Below are 18,252 nucleotides of genomic sequence, written 5' to 3' on the forward strand. Positions count from 1 at the left end.
CATTTAGTTTTTGGTTATTGATAATTTCATATGGAGTGATATTGAAACATCAATGAATAAAAGAACGATTATGGGTAAACATGTCGTTGACACCGCTTCGGCCCAAAGATATTGAGGAAGATTCGCATATGTCAACATTTTTCCGGTTGCTTCGCAAAATGACCTATTTCTTCGTTCAACTACACCATTTTCTTGTGCTGTATATGGTGATGAAAAATTATGCGAAATTCCTTTCTCAACTAAGTACGAATCCAACATTTTATTTTTTGAACTCAGAGCCATTATCACTTTTGATTTTTCGAATGTTCTTTTTCAAACTCTTCTTAATTTTCTAGATAAAATCAATCATTGTTTGAGCAAATTCAGATTTTAACCTGAGAAAATACACCCAAGTGAATCGAAAAAACTTATCAATAATAACCAAAATGTACCGTTTCTTGTTGAGAGTTTCAACAGTTGATGGTCCACACAGGTCGATATGAAGAAGTTCCAACGATTCCACAATTTTTGAATCTATCACAATTAGATGTCCTTTCCTATGTTGTTTCCCTTGTTCGCAAGCTGCATTTAAGATATCATTGTCAAATTTTAAAAGCGGTAAGCTGCGAACAAGATCATCAATTACCAACTTATTTAAATTTCGAAAATTTAAATGTGATAAACGACGATGCCATAACCAGCTAACATCAGATGTAGCATTTGAAAGTAAACAAACTGAAGTTTTCCCAACAATCGGTTTTAGATCAAGAGTAAACATATTGCCATAGCGTTTTGACTTCAATAACACTTCGTTCGTTTTAATCTTTGAGATGATACTCCCTTCTTCATTAAACACAACTTGATTTCCAGTGGCCACATCGAGTTGTGAAACACTTATCAAATTATGTTTAAGACCTTCAACATAAGCAACACGATTTACAGTGAATTGTCCATTCGTGTAACGCCCGTAGATCAGGGCTAGTCAATTAGAGATGATGAGCATCAAAAATGACTTTTTGATGGAAAATTATTTTGAAGGATTAATCTTAACTAAGTTTTAGTATATGTCACAAGGTTTCCGTGCATATAAAGAACGCCGAAATCCGAGTTATAACAAAGAAGTTATGACATGTCGAAGTTTCGCGACAGAACCGGCACGACACAGCGCAACATAAATAGTGAATTTACGTTAGAGAGATATTTGGCCTTAGCGATCTAAATGAAAGTCATAGAATACGTTAAACCGAAAGCATGCATAAAAAGAACGCCCATGAAGTTATGATTTTTCTAAGTTTCGACTTAGCGATATGCAGCCCGAATAATCGATTTGAGATCGAGCGGGTTTTAGCCGAAACAATCTAAAAGAGAATCGAAGATCTCGTCAATGGTAGTGCAACGATAAAAAGACAGACGAAAACGGATTTCAGATGAAGGTGTTATGAATTTCAAGCGGAGTTTTCCTTTCCCGGCCTACTAAAAATAATATATTTATAATATAATAAAAATAAAGTCAAAATTAGCCATCGGAGTCTAAACGAGAGTTCTAGAGCATAATCCCACCTACGCGTGGATATAAAGAACGTTGAAAACGGAGCTCGTATGCGAAAGATATGAATTTCTAAAGTTCTGGGCACAAACTACCACCCATGTCAGAGCTCACGAGGTGAGCAGATGATGGACGTCTTCCAGGGCAAGTGGCCATGACGAACGCAATGACGTATCGAGCTGACGAGGTGAATATTAGAAACTCATGAGGTGAGAATTAAAATCTCACGAGGTGAGTTTAGCATTTTTCCCCTATAAATAGAAATCAAGGGTCAGCCGATTTAGGTTGCGCCTCTCTTACTCTCCCACTCCTGATACTCTCTCTAAGCCCTATTTTAACCCCCCGAAGCCCCGGTGTTCATCTCGAGCCCCAAACCAAGTTCCGAAGCACGAAGATTCCGAGAAGCGAGATTCCTGAGCCGAAGCTCTACCCGCGAGAAGCCCGGTTTTTGTGAAGATCTTCTAGATCTACCGAAGAATACTACTTCTACAAGCCGTAGTGTTGTCCGGTCATCTTCTGATCAAGTGAGTGTGTGGTTACTCTCTTCTAACACATAAATATTAAATATTTGCTATGATATACGTGTTATGCGTTCATATATATTGTTGCTTATATGTGTGAGTGTATAGTCCCTTTCATAAACACGATAATAATATAAGTATTGTTTGAATGTATTAACTATATTGTTGTTTATATGTGTGAGTGTATAGTTACTTTCTTCTACCGCATAGATATGAAATACATGTTATATGTTTATACATTGTTTGTTTATTGAGATGAGTATGGAATGAAAGTTTTGTATAGTTTTTAAATGAGTTAACCTGTATATGTATTTTGTATCTACAAACATGTTGCGTAGAACATGGGTAAATGAGATAGTTGGTATGTGATAAAATGAGGAGGTATGAAAGATGATTAAGAATGATATTGGCAGATGCACCAATTAGAGAATGTCATAAAAATAGCAGATGTGCTTAAGAATAATATCGGTAGATGCACCAAGTAGTGAATGTCGTAATCCTGGCATATGCTCTTATAGGATAATATCGGCAGATACGCCAAATAGAGATTATCATAATACTAGCAGATGCGCTTACAGGATAATCCTGGTAGATGCGCTTATATGATAATGTCGGCAGATGCGCCTAAAAGAGAATGTCATAAACCTGGCAGTCGCACCTCATAGTGTTTGACGTAATCCTGTCAGAGGCGCTTAATGGATAATGTTGGTAGATGCGCCTTATGTAGCAATGGATTTTGTACTAATTCCTTACGTCAGTCCTTAGGAATGAATGAATGACGGGTAGTTGAATTCTTAGGGTAAAATCCTAAGAAATAAAGAAGATAATGGGGATGGGTAATTGGGTTGATTGTTTGATGGTTGAATATAATAATTATATTATTGTGGGTTGAAAACGCTATATGCTCACCAGGCTCCCAAGCCTGACCCACTCAGTTTTCTTTGTATCACAAGTATCGATACGAAGATATATTCCACGGAGAGATTAAAGGAGACGTAAAATATTTAGTGTAAATAATGTAAGTTCTGTTTATGCTTATGTGTCTGTATCGAAACATGACATCCCGAGATTTTGTTATATAATGAAAATACATTTCTTTAAAGAAATGCTTTGATAAATCTTTATCATATTTTGGGAACCAATTATGCAACTATTTTCTTTAAAAGATTACTCTGATTTTAGAAACAAGCATAAACAAGTCGGTCTTTTCTTGCCGAGAAATTGGAGATGTCACAGTTGGTTTCAGAGCATTAGTTTAAGCGAATTAGGAATTTGTAGGATTTCTAGACTTAAACTTAGAATGCTAAGTAATGATCGTGAGGAGTGTGTCTAGAATATGTTAGGTAGTACACCTAAATTGACACAAGCACTAGTTTATTTTAGGAATGATGCCTAAAATGCTCTGATGTGCTAAATGTTATATGTTTGCCATATATGATATTATTTGTTCGGATCTATGGTCTGTTGCCGACCAGATCTGGAAACCTTAAGTGTGTAGGATTCTAAGCGTATGATTACGATATTAGAACTAGCATGTAAACGTTTCGGAGTGATAAGGATGATTTAAATATCTACCATGGATGAAGATCTAAATTCACCTTATTCGGTGTGTAGATCAAAAATGGTAAGAACCAGAAGTGGAGTTAGAAATGTGAATGAAGACAGGAATCAACCAGCAGTGATTGAACAAATACCTGTTGTAGCTGTTGCACCCGAGCCAATAACGATGGCTAGTGTATAAATGATGATTCAAACAATGTTGGATCGTCAGATGGAGGAGACCAGTCGGTTGCTCCAATAGAATCGTGAAGAACTATCAATTCAAGTGGAAGAGCCTGAAGTGAATGGAGGGCATTCAGAGGGACGCAACTACAGTGGGAATGTTGGGCAATCAGAACTCCCAGTGGCAGAAAGGAATGACCCAAAAAGGGAAATAAATAGGGATGGGCGTATGTATAAGAATTTTTTGTGTGCCAAACCGCCAAGTCTTTCTGGGAGCCCAAAGCCTGTAGAGATTATGGACTGGATCTCTGAAATGGAGATGGTGTTTCAAAGTTGCGACTGTAGCAACAAACAAAAGATTGTCTTTGCAGTTAGACAATTGAAGACTGGAGTCTTGAGCTGGTGGAAGTTACTGGCATATATGATGCCTCGAGGGGAAGCCTTGAGGATGTCTTGGGAATCATTCCTGGAGCAGTTAAAGATGCAGTACTGCTCAAAGATAGATCTGATTGATCTGAAAAATGAGTTCCAGAACTTGAAAAAGGGGAAAATGAGTATTGGTGATTACGCTACTGCGTTTTTCGAAAAGATGAAATTGTTTCCATACTTGGTGCCGACTGAGCTCGCCAAGATCGAAAAATTTGCTAACGGATTGCCATCACACTTTGGCCCAACAATCAAAATGGCAAGTACATTGAAGGCAGCCGTTAACGCTGCTAAGAATGTCGAGACTCAAATAAGAGAGAAGGGTCTAGAGAAGGTTGAAGTTGGCGAGAAGAGAAAGTTAGAAGGAACTTCAGGTTCTAATGAGAAAAGAAAATTCTCGAAGTCTGGAGGAGGAGGAAGAGATGTAGAAAGGTGGTGCGATAAGTGCAAGAAGAAGCACTCGGGAAAATGTGGTGTGGAGGTGATATGCTTCAAGTGTGGAAAGAGCATTTCAAATGATCCTTGATGAAGTAGATGGCAATGCAGGGTGATATGTGTAAAATGCACTTGTTTTATCCCTACTTTTAATTAATAAATTTAACACACAAAGGCAGTGAACCTGTCTTTTAGTGGTATAGATTAGTAAGTAAGGTGTCGAACTCAGGGAACGGGAAATTAAACTAATAACTAATTTTAACTAAACAACTAATAAAAGTAAAAAAGGGTTTTCTTCTAGTTTTGCAAGACTAGAAACTTAGGCACACTAAATTAACTAAATAACTAAAGCAACAACTATTCACCAAGTTTGATAAAGATGTTTCTATTTAGGTTCAACCAATTCACTCCTATGGTTATTTGTATTTATGATAGATTAATTGCTATTGGTTACCAATTATAATGGTTAGGTTCATGTTCATTACTCCTAACCCTTAGACAATTAACTAATTTAAGCGGTGATCAAGTGTTTAAACTAATTAATTCCCTAGATTAATGGTTTGGATTAAATAAGATTTGTAATGGTCAATTAAGTTATTAATTCAATTAACCTCTTGTTTGATGGTTTCTCAAACAAGCTCACACATTAATTTTCCTATTGTCTTATTAATCTTAGTTTCATAATCATTACTTCTAAGCATATGGTTTAGTGTTCACATAGACATATGAGGTTAACAACTAAGAGATGTTCATGCAGCCTAATTGTCTTCCAATTAACAGAAAATAGTAGTGATTAATGCATAAGGTTCTTTAACAAACTTAATTTAATAAATCACCAATAAACAATTAATCAAAACTAAGAATTAAACCATAGGAGTTCCTTGGTATTCCCCAAACAGAAACAAAAATGAATTTAGTTCATAGTTGCAGTAGAAACAAACATAAAAACAAGGTTTTCTAGATCAAACATATTCAATTCTTAAATCTAAGTGGTAAGATTAACCTAATTGCTTGAATTCTTCAAAAGATTGAAGCTTAGGGTTCCTCAGCGTCCTTCAGGGCTCTTAATCGCAGCTTGACCTTCAAAAATCGCCAGGAATGTGTCCTCCTCGGATAAAGATTCGGTTTTTATAGATATCTCAAAACAGGGTGTACTCGGCGAGTAGCAGGACCAACTCGCCGAGTAGGTGCATAGTTATCCGTATTGAATAAGGAATCATAGCTATCTTCTGGAACATCCTCGTGTACTCGCCGAATAGAGTCGTCTACTCGCCGAGTAGATGGTCTTTTGTCTCTTATTTTCATTCTTTGATCTTCAATTGCTTCTCCTTGCTTCCTTTTACTTCCAAGCATATCTTCTGGACTGAAAACAAAATTCAAAACATTTTAAGTACCTTTTGTCCACATTATTCACATAATTAATTGAAAATGATTAAGAATATGTACTAAATAATTAACTAATTATGCACATATCAAAATACCCCACACTTGACTTTTGCTTGCCCCCAAGCAAAACTAAATTTTAAGCATATTAGAATCACATATAATAACTCCAATCTAACCCAGCCATTATGCCAAGACCGCAACGCATGCATTTGTGTCTAGAATTTTCCTAAAAACCCCCCATACTTCAAATACTCACAATCCTCATAAACATTTGCCCACTCACGCCGAACTATGCTCATTTTATGCAACCCTTTGAATCCATCCGCAGAAAACCTCTTTACCCTCAAAGTATTTTTAATAGAGCAACCCAAGCATACATAATCTAGAATTACAACTTTTTGATACCACTATGAAGCTTTCTTTTGAATTCATCTCTTCTTTGATATTTGCTTTTGATTTCTTTGAATTCACCACTTTGTATTGATTGATTTTTGGTATCTTCAACTTTTTGGATTTCTTGGAATTTTGATCTTTAGATCTTCACTTTATTTGCTCAAAAATTCTTACAACTTTTCTAGTAATTCTCTCTCTTTTTTTTACATGCATTCCTCACTTTTTTCACTCAAATCCCTACATGCTTAAGCAGGGGCGCTCAATCTCAACCTTTATTGGCTAATGATAACAATTTTCCTGGATACATTTCAGGTTTAGGCTGCTAAACATATTGCATCCCTCAGGCTGAGCAAGGTCGTGTTTTTGTCTCATGATTTCACTGAAATAAGGAAGCCACAAATGCACTAGAACATATATAGGCTCAACTAAACATTTGGGTTTTCATGCAATTATCAACATAATTCTAACATGGAATCCTAATTTTTCTTTTACCAAAATTTCCTAAATTAAATCCCTAAGTCATATTTTTGGTATGCATCAATTGTTTAAAATTATCCTAAATTAAGATTCTAAATTTTCTAATATGTGACTAACCCCTACCCCACACTTATTTTATGCAATGCCCTCATTGCATATTATGCAAAATTAAAATGCAAAAATAGAGAGAATTGGAACAAACTCCCCTGGGTTAGCAGTCGATAGGTTGCCACTCTCCTCTTTAGCTCCTTCTTCAATTGACTTTAGCCATAAGAACAACTCATCCATGGCACGGGTGTCATGCGTCTCATGTGGTTGACAGCTCGATAATTCCACGGAACAAGGTCGTTAGAAAGCCTCCAGTAGTAATCCCTCACAAAGAGTGTATGAATGTTGCAGTGAAAATGGTCAAAGCAATTCTGAATTTCCAAAAGTAGCAGGCTACTTGGTGAGTAGGCTCGTGGACTCGGCGAGTAGGCCTTGATGCAAAATAAGATCGTGTAATATCGCATGTACTCGCCGAGTAGAGTTTGTGCACTCGGCGAGTAGTGAGTGTTTTTCCAAAGTTGTTCTAGTCGCTGCTTCTCTCGACTTTGGTGTTGAAATTGGAGATGTAAATTGACCCTCACTCGAATTCCTTCAGCAGCAACACTCCCTATGACCCTCGACTCTTACGGACTCAATCCTAAGGACAAAACTCCATAATTGCTTAAAAATATTTCATTCCTTTCTTGACCCTCACTAGTTAATATGCTTCCCTATCTTCAATCCCTGAAAAAAAAACTAACAGTGACACTAATAATCCATCCACCATAAAACAAAATCCAAAGTGTTTAACAATTGTCTTAAAACAAAACATCATAAGCATAAAATAAAAAAAATAAAAAAAATAAAAAAAATAAAAAAAAAAACAAATTCTTCAATCTTCATCATCCATTCCAGCTCCTCCTGCTCCACTTCCACCCTCTCCATCTCTTCTTCGCATCCTCTCATCCCAATTCATGATATAGGGATAGTCGGGTCCAGGTCTCGGGGCAATTTGCATTTGTTGAAAGAGGTACTCGAAAGATTGATTAATGTAGTTTACCCCTCGCCCAATATCATCCAAGTAGTGTCGGTACTCTACTTGGTTCCAACCATCATTATCCTCCACCGGAATAACCGGTGGATCCTCCCGCACCCGTTCGCTCCTTTGTCGGACCCGCCTTCCCGGCTCCTCGGGGACCGCCGGCTCATCTTCATGTGGAATAGTGAAGGAATCACCAAACTTTTCAACTATCCGTGCCCTCCTATAAAGTGCAGTATTGAATGGTGGAGGGTGGAGAACCGTTAGTGCTTGAGCTTGTGGCAAATCCAAGATCCCAAATGATTTGGCAAGTCGGGTAATAAACATGCCTCCATTTATCTTTGAATTGATCTTCTCTTTGACCGCCCCCTCAGCAAGAAATTTGGCAATGCAGTAAGGAAGGTTGCAAAAAATGTCTGGATTGATGATGCTCCACAAGTAGAAGATGTCAAGGGTGGGGACTTTGTCCCCATCCTTCCGCATGTTTATCGTACTAGCAACAAACCGGTGAATGAGTCGGTGGATCGAAGAATGAATGTGACTCTCTTGTGCGGTGGAGGGAATGTAGACTCGGTTGGCAATTGTGTTCCACCATGTAGACGCCACTACCTCCTCGGGAAGTTCGTTGCAACAATTTTCCAAGAAGGCTTCAAAATAGTCCGTCATCACCATGTCTTGATCATAAATACCCAACCTCCATGAGAACTCCACAATGCTGCATTGTCGCAGCTCCCCGCCCAAAGAGAAAGAGATTGTGTTAGGATTATAGAACTCACTACCACCTCAGCACAACTCAGCGTAAACCGGCTCTTGGATTTTAAATAACTGCAACCAACCATCACAAGTGATGTTGGCATATCCCAAATTGCAATCCTTTTCCAAGTACGGGGTGAGTTCTTCTTCCAAACCAACATTTCCCATCCATCCCCAATCCACTGCATTTGGAAGGTGAATTTCCTTCTGCCTAAGTGCCTCCAGTCTGTTTAGAGCTCTTGTTTTTGATGATTTGGACGTAATTTGTTGAAAAGATAGCCATGGCATATCACCATGGCTTCCCCCTCGCGAAGTCTGACCCCTTCTTGCCATGCTACCTGTATACACATATCAAGAACACAGCAACAAACAACACCCAGTAATTAAAAACAAAAAATATTGGGTCTGACTGTGACCTACTCGCCGACTACACGACTCTACTCGGCGAGTAGTATGAACACCATGACAGATCGAGTGCTGGAGTTGTGTAAACTGTCCAAAGGTCCAAATTTTTCATAGGGTTTTGTTGTAATTATTTATCTAACCATAGATCTTGAAGAAAATACTCCTAACAATATCTAATTCGTGATTAAATCAAAACCCTAGAAGTTGAGGAAAACTCCCCAAATCCGAAATTACTTCAAATCTGGACAGATCTGTGATAAAAATCAAACCTTTCATGAATTTAAAGGTTAAAGATGTTACCTTCTTGTTTGAATAGTGAGAATTGAGTAAAAAATTGAACAAATCTTGAAAACAACTTGAAAGATGGCTGAAAGGATAGTGCACGGTGAGTAATGGGATGAAATGGTGAAATAAAAAACTTTTTACAGATTATATTTCACTTGTTTTAAACTGGCTACTCGCCGAGTAGAATGGGTCTACTCGCCGAGTAGAAGCGCTTTCGAATGACATCTGACTGAACCGAGTATCTACTCGCCGAGTACACGGGTCTACTCGCCGAGTAGAATGTCACAGATTGAAGAATGTTGTGTATTTAGAAAAATCAGTGTATTAATTCATGTTTTTACACCATCCACCCCACACTCTAATCATGGCTTGTCCTCAAGCAGTTATTGGCATAAAAGTAGATGAAGATGAATGAAAAAATTGTGAAAATAAAGAAAAGGAAAGAAAATGCAAACTTGAGACTCGGGTTGCCTCCCGAGAAGCGCTTCTTTTTATTGAGTCGTTAGTTGGACTCCTCCCCTTCTACGTAGTTGCAATTCCGCCCAGCAGCAACTCTTCCAATCCTTCATTCCGGGGGACTCCTTCTTCATAGTTTTTTACTCTATGACCATTGACTTTGAAAGGCGTGCCGTCTCTTGATAACAACTCTATAGCCCCATGTGGAAACACCGTCTTGACCAGAAAAGGACCATCCCACCTTGATTTGAGTTTGCCCGAGAAAAGTTTTAATCGTGAATTGAAAAGCAACACTTTTTGGCCTTCATGGATTTCTTTATTCTTGATCCTTTTATCATGCCATTTCTTGGTCTTTTCTTTATAAAGCCAAGAACTATGGTATGCATCATTCCTTAGCTCTTCAAGGGCATTCATTTGCATCAAACGGTTGCTCTTTAGTTCTTCCATGTTGAAGTTGCACCTTTTTAACGCCCAATACGCCTTATGCTCGATCTCGACCGGTAAATGGCATTGCTTTCCATAAACTAACCTATATGGTGTAGTACCAATAGGTGTTTTGAAACCTGTACGAAAGGCCCATAATGCATCATCTAGCTTATCCGGCCATTCCTTGCGGTTGCTTCCCACCGATTTTTCTAAAATTCGCTTCAAGGCTCGATTGGTCACTTCGGTTTGTCCACTAGTTTGTGGATGATATGATGTGGAGAACTTATGGGTAACCCCATATTTCTTTAGCACTTTTTCCAATTGATCATTGGCAAAATGTGTGCCTCGGTCACTAATAAGGGTTTTCGGGACTCCAAATCGTGCAAATAGTTTCTTTAAAAATCGTACTACCACCCGTCCGTCATTTGTTGGTAATGCTTGTGCTTCCGCCCACTTAGATACATAATCGACCGCTACTAGTATGTACTTGTTCCCTTTGGACATGGGAAAAGGTCCCATGAAGTCAATGCCCCACACATCAAACACCTCGCACACTTGGATACTATGTTGTGGCATTTCATTTCGAGATGAAATATTTCCCACTCTTTGACAAGCATCACATTCTTTGACAAATTGGGTTGCATCTTTAAAAATTGTTGGCCAATAAAACCCAATGTCAAAGATCTTCTTCGCCGTATAGTGTGCTCCATGATGTCCTCCCGTGGGCCCGCTATGGCAATGTTCTAGTATTCTCCGGCTTTCCTTCCCGAACACACATCTTCGTATGATACCATCCGCACAGCTTCGGAAGAGGTATGGGTCGTCCCAATAGTAATATTTGATTTCAGCAAAGAATTTCTTCTTTTGTTGACTGCTATAGTCCTTCGGGATGTAATTTGTAGCTAAATAGTGAGCTATGTCTGCGAACCATGGCTATTCTCCCACTGACACCATGATGTACTCGTCTGGGACGTCATCTCCTACGATATCTTCTTGCAATTGCGGGTTCTCAAGTCTTGATAAGTGGTCGGCTGCCACATTCTCCATTCCCTTCTTGTCTCGTATCTCTATGTCAAATTCTTGAAGAAGCAACACCCATCGTATTAGTCTTGGCTTGGCATCCTGTTTGGAAAAAAAATACTTGACAGCTGAGTGGTCAGTAAAAACAGTAGTTTTAGATAGAACCAAATAAGGGCGGAATTTGTCAAAGGCATACACCACAGCTAGTAATTCTTTTTCCGTGGTGGTGTAATTTTCTTGGGCTGGTTTAAGCGTCTTGCTAGCATAATATATGGGTTGAAAGTGCTTATCAACCCTTTGACCAAGGACAGCTCCTAATGCATAGTCACTAGCATCACACATAATCTCAAAAGGTAAGTTCCAATTTGGTGCAATAATGATCGGGGCATTAGTTAGTTTTTCCTTTAAAATTTCAAATGCCTCTAAACACTCTTTAGTGAAATTAAATGGTGCATCTTTTTGTAGTAGTTGTGTTAGAGGTCTAGTTATTTTGGAAAAATCTTTTATGAAACGCCGGTAAAAACCCGCGTGTCCTAGAAAACTCCTAATGCCCTTCACATTGGTTGGTGGGGGTAATTTGGCAATAGTGTCTATCTTTGCCCTATCCACTTCAATTCCCATTTTGGAAATCTTGTGGCCCAACACTATACCCTCCTTGACCATAAAATGGCATTTCTCCCAATTGAGTACCAAGTCGGTTTTTTCACACCTAGCAAGCATTAAGTCAAGATTAGTGAGACAATCATGGAAAGATGATCCAAAAACGGAAAAGTCGTCCATAAAAACTTCCATGAATTTTTCCACCATATCGTGGAATATAGCTGCCATGCACCTTTGAAAAGTCGCGGGTGCATTGCATAACCCAAAAGGCATGCGTCTATAAGCAAAAGTCCCACTTGGGCAAGTGAATGTGGTCTTTTCTTGGTCCATTAGGTCTATGGGTATTTGAAAATACCCCGAAAATCCATCTAGAAAACAATAATAGTTATGGCCTGATAATCTTTCAAGCATTTGATCAATAAAAGGTAAGGGAAAATGGTCTTTACGAGTGGCATCGTTTAGCTTTCGATAATCGATGCACACTCTCCAACCGGTTACCGTTCGTGTCGGAATTAGCTCGTTATTTTCATTGGTTATGACCGTCATCCCTCCTTTCTTGGGCACCACTTGGACCGGACTCACCCAAGGACTGTCGGAAATGGAATATATAATTCCTGCATCTAAGAGCTTGACCACTTCCTTCTTGACTACTTCTTGCATATTCGGGTTCAGTCTTCTTTGGTGTTGTACAACCGGCTTTGCTCCTTCTTCCAGGTTGATCTTGTGGGAGCAATAGGATGGACTTATTCCCTTGATGTCGGTGATGCTCCATGCTATGGCCTGTTTCCGCCTCTTTAATACTTGCACGAGTTCTTCTTTTTCAGAATTGGTCGGGTCAGAGGCTATAATTACTGGCTTTTGGTTGCCTTCTTCGAGAAAAGCATACTCCAAATGATCTGGTAAGGTTTTCAGTTCCGATTTTTGGCTCTGACTGTTGGACTCGCCGAGTGCAGGTAGGGTACTCGGCGAGTTTGTGGCTTCATTCACGAATTCTGACTTTTCTTCAGATATACTCGGCGAGTAGATCGGCCCTACTCGGTGAGTAGGGCTGTCAGATTGCTTCATTAGTTCTTCATACTCCGCTTCTTCCAACAGTCTTTCAATTTCTAATAGATCTTTTTCTTGATCAAATGCTTCATCTAAAGCTGCAAACTTGTTGGAATCTTCAGGTATGTCTTCCTCCAATAGTTCATCAAGCATGTCGATTGAGAATGTCGTGTCGTCACTGCTCCTAGAATACTTCATAGCTTGGTCCACCCCGAATGTTACTGAATCGTCCCCGACCCGCAAGGTGAGCTTTGAGTCTCTCATGTCTACTATAGCGCTGGCCGTGTTGAGGAAGGGCCTTCCAAGGATGATTGGTACTTGTGGATCCGCCTCCATGTCTAGAATGATGAAATCAGCAGGAAAGACAAATTTATCCACTTACACTAGCAAATCTTCGCATATGCCTCTTGGGAAGGTGACTGTCTTGTTTGCCAAATGTATTGCCATGCGAATTGGCCTTGGCTCCGGAAGGTCCAGCTTTTTAAAGAATGAGTATGGCATAAGGTTCACACTTGCTCCAGAATCAGCTAAGGCATGAATTGCAGCCAAGTTACCAAATTGGCAAGGTAAAGTCAAGCTCCCTAGATCACCCTTCTTCTTTGGTAGCTTATTTAGCATCGCAGCGGAGTAGTTCTCATTAAGCACTACCTTCATCACTTGTTCCATCTTTCTTATATTGGTGAGGAGTTCCTTAAGGAACTTTGCATACTTGGGCATTTCCATGACGGCTTCAATGAAAGGTATGTTGATTTGAAGAGTCTTGATGTGGTCTAGAAACTTTTGATATTCCTCTTCCTGCTTCTCTCTCTTGGCTCGGGCTGGGTATGGCATTGGAGGCTGATAAAGTTTTTCAAGAACCTGTGCGGTGGGTTTTTGAGATGTACTCGCCGAGTCCATATGTGGTACTCGGCGAGTAGGACTGTCAGAGTGCAATTCTTGGTTTTCTGCTTGCTTTTCTGGCTCCTCCTTCTGTGATTTCTTGGATGACTCAGTCTGAATAGGTGCCATGGGGTGATTATCTTCCCACTTCTTGTTGGGACAATGTTTATTTGCGCGCCTCGTGGGTTATTTTCAGTTTTGCTAGGGAGTTCGCCCGGTGATATTTGGTTGATTTGTTGAGCAAGTTGCCCAAGCTGTGTCTCTATATTGTGAATAGATGCTTGCTGGTTCCTTAGCATGGTCCTTGTTTCTTGAATTGCAGCATCATGGTCACTGTGTCTTTTTTCTGAAGCAGCTACAAATTTTGTGAGCATTTCTTCCAAGCTTGGCTTCTTTTCTTGCACCGGCTCCTCCTTTTGGTATAACCCTCTCCCTTTTTGCCTAAACCTTTCCTCCTTGGCTTTCTTGTACTCTTCATAAGGGAGCCAATCTTTCTTTTGTTTTCGCCAATCTTCATCATATCGATCTCCACTTGAGTAACACACTTGCGCCTTTTTGTTACCATTATCATCTAAATCACAATCTCTAGTGAGGTGAGGCCCATTGCATTTTTCACAACCCACCCGAATAGCATGGATTGTTTGATCCATTTTATCCATCCTCCTATCCATGGTTTTTAGCATAGCCATGACCGCAGATAAGTCTTCAGTAGCTGCATAGGCAGCTCCCATAGTGACATCATGCCTAGGGTTGTGGTATTCTCTAGAGTGTTTAGAGAATTCTTCAATCAATTCTTTGATCATCGGGGGCGGCTTCTTTGTAAGTGGGCCTTGCGAGTCTAGTAACTGCCTGGTTGTGACATTGACTCCAGCATAGAAGATGGACACTTCTTGCTGGCTGTTGAGGTCATGGTGTGGGCAGTTTCTTAGTAAGCTCTTGTACCTTTCCCAAGCTTCATATAGAGACTCTCCAGCTTGTTGTTCAAAGTTAGCAATGGCCTTCTTCAACTTGGCTATCTTGGAAGGTGGGCAGAAGTGATCAACGAATTCTTCTTTCATCTTGGCCCAAGTAGTGACTGATCCGGGGCGAAGTGATTTAAGCCAGTCTTTTGCAGCACCCTTGACTAGAAGCATACGAAGTAGCTGAGTCTCGCGGGGCACATTTGGAACATTGAAGTAATCAGCTACATCATTGACTTCATGCAAGTGTTTGTAGGCATCTTCATGGTCTTTTCCATAAAAAGGTATTTCCTTAAGTAAAGCTAGGATATGACCCTTTAGCTCGAAGGTAGCAGTCGCGGGAATTGCGGGTTGCACAAGTCCCGGGCCAGTGTCGTCTCGCATCCTCTTCTTCCATTCTCCCATGGGGATTTCATCAATGTTAGCCATTGTGATAGCTAACTCTTCCTCGGATTCAGTTTCGTGCTCGTATGTCGGGTCCTCTTCTTCTTCGGTCTCGTACTCGATATCTTCCTTAGCCGGTTCGTCGATTACTAAGGAAGCGCTGGATGCTCCTGATTTGCTGCTCTTCTTTTTCCCAAAAATAGTCTTCAAATTGGACAAGGGTGATTTCTTTGGTGTACTTGAACTGTCTACGTCCTTTCCCTTGTTTCTTTTCAATGCGGTTTCGGGATCTTCAAACGGGGGTACCAGCGGGGTGTTTGATCCTCTGGTCATGAAAGTCCTGAAATAAACAGAATAAAAGCGTAAAAAGAACAAAAAAAATTGTACTAAAAAATTAAAATTTACTGTTAAATAAACTGCTACTCGCCGAGTAGGTGCGATTGCACTCGGCGAGTATCAGTGATATTTTGAAAAAAAATTCTAAATTTAATACTAAACTAAAAGAGATGCCAAAACCTAATTACTAATTACTAAATTGCAATAAATGAACTTTATGCAAGTAAACTTACACAAAGGATCGAAAAAATTAGGAATTAGATTAATTATTTAGAACCGTTCCCCGGCAACGGCGCCAAAAACTTGATGTGTGTAAAATGCACTTGTTTTATCCCTACTTTTAATTAATAAATTTAACACAAAAAGGCAGTGAACTTGTCTTTTAGTGGTATAGATTAGTAAGTAAGGTGTCGAACTCAGGGAACGGGAAATTAAACTAATAACTAATTTTAACTAAACAACTAATAAAAGTAAAGAGGGTTTTCTTCTAGTTTTGCAAGACTAGAAACTTAGGCACACTAAATTAACTAAATAACTAAAGCAACAACTATTCACCAAGTTTGATAAAGATGTTTCTATTTAGGTTCAACCAATTCACTCCTATGGTTATTTGTACTTATGATAGATTAATTGCTATTGGTTACCAATTATAAGGGTTAGGTTCATGTTCATTAACTAATTTAAGCGGTGATCAAGTGTTTAAACTAATTAATTCCCTAGATTAATGGTTTGGATTAAATAAGATTTGTAATGGTCAATTAAGTTATTAATTCAATTAACCTCTTGTTTGATGGTTTCTTAAACAAGCTCACACATTAATTTTCCTATTGTCTTATTAATCTTAGTTTCATAATCATTACTTCTAAGCATATGGTTTAGTGTTCACATAGACATATGAGGTTAACAACTAAGAGATGTTCATGCAACCTAATTGTCTTCCAATTAATAGAAAATAGTAGTGATTAATGCATAAGGTTCTTTAACAAACTTAATTTAATAAATCACCAATAAACAATTAATCAAAACTAAGAATTAAACCATAGGAGTTCCTTGGTATTCCCCAAACAGAAACAAAAACGAATTTAGTTCATAGTTGCAGTAGAAACAAACATAAAAACAAGGTTTTCTAGATCAAACACATTCAATTCTTAAATCTAAGTGGTAGGATTAACCTAATTGCTTGAATTCTTCAAAAGATTGAAGCTTAGGGTTCCTCAGCGTCCTTCAGGGATCTTAATCGCAGCTTGACCTTCAAAAATAGCCAGGAATGTGTCCTCCTCGGATAAAGATTCGGTTTTTATAGATATCTCAAAACAGGGTGTACTCGGCGAGTAGCAGGACCAACTCGCCGAGTAGGTGCATAGTTATCCGTCTTGAATAAGGAATCGTAGCTATCTTCTGGAACATCCTCGTGTACTCGCCGAGTAGATGGTCTTTTGTCTCTTATTTTCATTCTTTGATCTTCAACTGCTTCTCCTTGCTTCCTTTTACTTCCAAGCATATCTTCTGGACTGAAAACAAAATTCAAAACATTTTAAGTACCTTTTGTCCACATTATTCACATAATTAATTGAAAATGATTAAGAATATGTACTAAATAATTAACTAATTATGCACATATCAAAATACCCCACACTTGACTTTTGCTTGCCCCCAAGCAAAACTAAATTTTAAGCATATTAGAATCACATATAATAACTCCAATCTAACCCAGCCATTATGCCAAGACCGCAACGCATGCATTTGTGTCTAAAATTTTCCTACAAACCCCCCATACTTCAAATACTCACAATCCTCATAAACATTTGCCCACTCACCCCGAACTATGCTCATTTTATGCAACCCTTTGAATCCATCCGCAGAAAACCTCTTTACCCTCAAAGTATTTTTAATAGAGCAACCCAAGCATACATAATCTAGAATTACAACTTTTTGATACCACTATGAAGCTTTCTTTTGAATTCATCTCTTCTTTGATATTTGCTTTTGATTTCTTTGAATTCACCACTTTGTATTGATTGATTTTTGGTATCTTCAACTTTTTGGATTTCTTGGAATTTTGATCTTTAGATCTTCACTTTATTTGCTCCAAAATTCTTACAACTTTTCTAGTAATTCTCTCTTTTTTTTTTACATGCATTCCTCACTTTTTTCACTCAAATCCCTACATGCTTAAGCAGGGGCGCTCAATCTCAACCTTTATTGGCTAATGATAACAATTTTCCTGGATACATTTCAGGTTTAGGCTGCTAAACATATTGCATCCCTCAGGCTGAGCAAGGTCGTGTTTTTGTCTCATGATTTCACTGAAATAAGGAAGCCACAAATGCACTAGAACATATATAGGCTCAACTAAACATTTGGGTTTTCATGCAATTATCAACATAATTCTAACATGGAATCCTAATTTTTCCTTTACCAAAATTTCCTAAATTAAATTCCTAAGTCATATTTTTGGTATGCAACAATTTTTTAAAATTATCCTAAATTAAGATTCTAAATTTTCTAATATGTGACTAACCCCCTACCCCACACTTATTTTATGCAATGCCCTCATTGCATATTATGCAAAATTAAAATGCAAAAATAGAGAGAATTGGAACAAACTCCCCTGGGTTAGCAGTCGATAGGTTGCCACTCTCCTCTTTAGCTCCTTCTTCAATTGACTTTAGCCATAAGAACAGCTCATCCATGGCACGGGTGTCATGCGTCTCGTGTGGTTGACAGCTCGAAAATTCCACGGAACAAGGT

At 38.7% G+C, this 18,252-nt stretch overlaps 1 non-coding gene and 1 pseudogene across 1 annotated transcript; one reads left to right on the forward strand and one right to left on the reverse strand.

Moving 5' to 3' along the window:
• Window positions 1-9,916: 9,916 nt before the first annotated feature.
• LOC145064293 (uncharacterized) lies at window positions 9,917-13,279 on the reverse strand (annotated as a pseudogene).
• A 1,446-nt stretch (window positions 13,280-14,725) lies between these two features.
• LOC145065135 (small nucleolar RNA R71) lies at window positions 14,726-14,832 on the forward strand. Its single transcript, XR_013688285.1, has one exon. It is a non-coding gene; the product is annotated as a small nucleolar RNA R71 (small nucleolar RNA).
• The last annotated feature ends 3,420 nt before the right edge of the window (window positions 14,833-18,252 follow it).

This window comes from Lactuca serriola, chromosome 7, assembly GCF_051521515.1.
Source record: "Lactuca serriola cultivar US96UC23 chromosome 7, Lser_US96UC23_V15, whole genome shotgun sequence".
NCBI lineage: Eukaryota > Viridiplantae > Streptophyta > Magnoliopsida > Asterales > Asteraceae > Lactuca > Lactuca serriola.